The following is a 4017-nucleotide window of genomic DNA, read 5'->3' as shown; positions in this document are numbered from 1 at the left end:
CCCTCGAGCTGGGAGCAGAGAGCCGCGGTGAGGGTGGGCGGTGGGAGGAATTTCTTTGAGAACCTTCCTTTGGCCCGGGCTGCGCTCTGAGCCACGTAAGGGACGGGGAGGGCTGCAGGCCTTGGGAAGGGAGGGCGTCAGTAGCAGCCCGCTCTCCCATCCGTCCCCGACGGAAGTGGTGGGCCCGGGGACTGACATCAGAGGCGTTTGGGGGACACTCACTTCCCGCCCCCTTATAACTCTCTGTATTGTTTCCTTCCTTCCCCTTGATCCCATTCCTAATATCCCTTTTCAAAGATCGGACGACCTCCCCCGCCCCCCGACCCGTCGTACTGCCCTCCTGGACTCTCTCGCCCCATTTCCATTGGTTGTGGACGGAGAGAGGGGTGTTAATTCCCCGCTTTGAGGGAGAAAGGGGTGGCCTCGCATGCCCCTACACTATTCCCTCGTTTGGCTACTTAAGTCTCCTCTAAAAGATCAAAGAGGAAAAGAGCGAGGCGAACCCCATGTGTGTCGGACCCCCGGGCACACCTTCTGTTTCCCAGACCTCGGCAGTAAAAGATCCTCCCCAGCCTCAGGAAGGATTTTAGTAAGAGCCTCCCCCCTCGCACACACTCTCCCCTCGGGAGTGGGGAAAGAGGGCTCAGTCCCCGCTCTGGTCCCCGCAGGCACCACATTCAGTTTGGAGGAGGCTACCCCCGGATCGCGGGATGGAAGCCCGCTTCCGGGAGGCTGCGTAACTGAAGCCGCGGGAGTCAGCGGGCCGGAGAGCTCGGCGGCCACCCTCGGCTCGGCTCGTGGATGTTGACAGCCCCCTCGGAGAGTCCCCGCAGATATGGCGGAGAGCTGGCTATGCGTCTCGGGAGCAGGGGCAGCGGAGGAGGCCGGACCGGAAGGCGGCCTGGAGGAGTCCAACATCCTGAATGACAGCCTGACCATCCTGCAGTGGCTGCAGGAATTCTCCCTTATCAACGCCAAGGTCCCCGCCCTGCCTTCGGGGAACACCGACCCCCACGGCTACCACGAGCTGTCAGGCTCGGCCGAGCCGGGGTCTCCCCTGGCGGTGGACCCCGCCTGCCTGGGGCAGCCGCACACGCCTGGCAAGCCCACGTACACATGCACGCCGCGGAGCGCCCCCTCGGGGCTGCAGGCCTCGCCTACCGACGACGTGGACTACGCCACCAACCCGCACGTGAAGCCGCCCTACTCGTATGCCACGCTCATCTGCATGGCCATGCAGGCCAGCAAGGCCACCAAGATCACCCTGTCGGCCATCTACAAGTGGATCACGGACAACTTCTGCTACTTCCGCCACGCTGATCCCACCTGGCAGGTAGGGGAGGCACTCCCTCCCTCCCTCCCCATGCCCGCACGGACTGGACTCACATCCCAGATGCGCAGGCCAAGTAGGCGCGGTACGGCCAGGGCCCCGAGAGAGGAAGGCCATCGAGGAAGGACCTCAAGGGAGCCCAGTGCTTGGACTGATGCCCCTTTGACTTCAGAGACGGAGGAGGGAGGATGTTCAGAGGGCTGTAGGGGTGCCGACATAGAGGTTCAAGTGGAAAGAACTTGTCACTCATCCGGCAGGCTCAGCCCAAAGACCAGGGCTGAACTATGCATGGACACAGCCCCCCAGGGTAGGTTGATGGACTGAGGGACACATTTTTGTCCCAAGTCCTGGAATTCCTAGACACTACCCTCCTCGAGGTCAGTTTGCCAGGGCCTGACTGGAGGCAGAGCATCGTTCCTGCCAGGCTCTGCATCCTGCCTGCTTTCAGTTGGCTGGAGGGGTTCTGGGAGGGGAGAGAGGCGTGCTGCGGGGTGTGAAGGCCATCTGTGTCCCAGTGGAAGGGCTACGGGGCCTTCTGAAAGCTGCTGTGCCAGCCCCCACCCCAAGCCCTCCCTAGTTTCCTGCCTACACTCCTCCCCCTCTTCTCATCAACCTCCCTGGGGGGACAATTACCTCAGCCACGTGCTTTCCACAGGGGCTCTTTCCTCCCACACTGGCTTCATGTTCCAAGTCTCCGGAACCTGGCACAGAGCAGCCAAAGGGCCCAGGCCACCATGTAAACATCCCAGTCTTGCCAGGGGGCACTACTCACCTGCTGGCCCCACCCACCAGGCCCCAGAGCCCTGTGCCCCAGCGTGGTTTGGACTGTGCACCCAGGCGTGAACAAGGCAGGATGGTGATTCAGGCTGGGCACACACTGCCCTGAGCATCTTCGACCATCAGGATCAGGGGCTACTTGGGCACAGAGACCCTGAAGATGCACAGATCCTTCCCTGTGGCACAGGTCACAGGATCACAGTTCCTTTGGTCCCAGCTATTCCACGTTTGCTTGGGCCCTGACCCTGGGGCAGGTACCATTTGTAACCTTGGTGAGAAAGCAGAGACCCTCCACCACCCCCCACCCTACCCCAAGCCTGAGAGGCCCCAGGAATGAGCGCTATGCTCTTGGCTGGGTAATAATCAACTGAGGCCTCAGAGCCTGGGGTGGGAGGAGGGGGACATGGTGGGTGAGGGTCCAGGCCAGCAGCCGGCTCTAGAAACAAGGAAAGTCATCAGATCCTCCCACACTTCATCCCCCCACCCCCACACACACACCCTCACACCCACTCACTCATTTCACAAACAGAGAAGGTCAGCCAGGCCCAGGCAGAGGGAGATGGCCGTCCAGGCCCTGGGGGAGCCAAGGCCTTTGACCAGAGGCCGCAAGCGGCGGGGTAAGGGAGGGAGGGCAGGACAGGGTGGCACTGAGAGCCACCCTGCGGCTCAGGGCTCGGATGACTGAGCAGGCAGATATCCTGGCAAAAGGGAACAAAAGCCCCCGACAGCACTCCCAGCGCCTGGTGCCCCGTGCCTGGTGCCCCAGAGCCTCCCGGTCGGAGCAGCGCCTCTGTCTCCCCTGCCCCCATCAGAGAGAAGGTGGTGGTGGGACTGGCAGTGGCGCTAGGAGCCCCCCATCACTGACCCCAACCACTCACCCAGCTGTCTTCCTTCTCTCCTACCTCCCTGTGTCCAGAACTCCATCCACCACAACCTGTCCCTGAACAAGGGCTTCATCAAGGTGCCTCGGTAGAAGGACGAGCCAGGCAAGGGGGGCTTCTGGCGCATTGACCCCCAGGACGCCGAGCGGCTGCTGAGTGGGGCCTTGAAGAAGCGGCGGCTGCCCCCCGTCCACATCCACCCGGCCTTTGCCGGCCAGGCCGCGCCGGAGCCCAGCGCCGCCCCATGGGCCGGGCCACTGACCGTGAGCACGGAGGCCCAGCAGCTGCTGCGGGAGCTCGAGGAGGCCACTGGGGAGGCGGGCTGGGGTGCAGGCGAGGGCAGGCTGGGGCGTAAGCGTCAACAACCGCTGCCCAAGCAGGAGGCCAAGGTCCCGCGGCCCTCCAGCCCCCTGCTGCTGACGCAGGAGGAGCAGGGTGAGCTGGAAACCCTCAAGGGCAACTTTGACTGGGAGGCCATCTTGGACGCTGGCACGCTGGACGGGGAGCTGGGCACGCTGGAGACCTCGGAGCTGATCCCGCCGCTGAGCCCTGCCTCACACGGGGACGTGGACCTCCCCATCCACGGCCACCACATCGAGTGCCCTGTTACCTGGAGGCCTCCAGTGGAGCAGGCTACCGACAGCCTGGACTTTGATGAGACCTTCCTGGCCACATCCTTCCTGCAGCACCCCTGGGACGAGAGCACCCGTAGCTCCCTGCCCCCCGAGCCCCTCTTTGAGGCTGGGGATGCCACACTGGCCTCTGACCTGCATGACTGGGCCAGCCTGGGCGCCTTCTTGTAAGAAGCCAGGCCCTGCCCCACCTCCAGACAGCACCAAAGTCTGGGCCCAGACTGCCCCCCTCCCCACCAGTGCAGGCCCATGGACACCCTACTGCCCAGGCAGGGGCTGGGCCAGGTCACCCCACCAGGCCACATGGCCCCCAGCCCAGGCCATCCTCAGATTCTAGTCCAGCAGGCTGAGAATTGGGGCCCAGGACCAAAATTGCTGCCTCCGCTCCCCAGCCCCC

The 4017-nt window shown here is 63.8% G+C and overlaps 1 pseudogene across 1 annotated transcript; it reads left to right on the top strand.

Annotated features, from left to right (window-relative positions):
* The first annotated feature begins 835 nt into the window (after nt 1–835).
* Nucleotides 836–3791, top strand: LOC307068460 (forkhead box protein J1-like; annotated as a pseudogene). Its single transcript has 2 exons — nt 836–1333; nt 3024–3791. The product of its transcript is annotated as a forkhead box protein J1-like (transcript).
* Nucleotides 3792–4017: the final 226 nt, after the last annotated feature.

The sequence above is a fragment of the Hyperoodon ampullatus genome, assembly GCF_949752795.1.
Source record: "Hyperoodon ampullatus genome assembly, chromosome: 19".
In the NCBI taxonomy this organism is placed as follows: Eukaryota; Metazoa; Chordata; class Mammalia; order Artiodactyla; family Ziphiidae; genus Hyperoodon; species Hyperoodon ampullatus.
The sequence above is the reverse complement of the archived record's forward strand: the minus strand, read 5'-3'. Positions and strand labels throughout refer to the sequence as shown.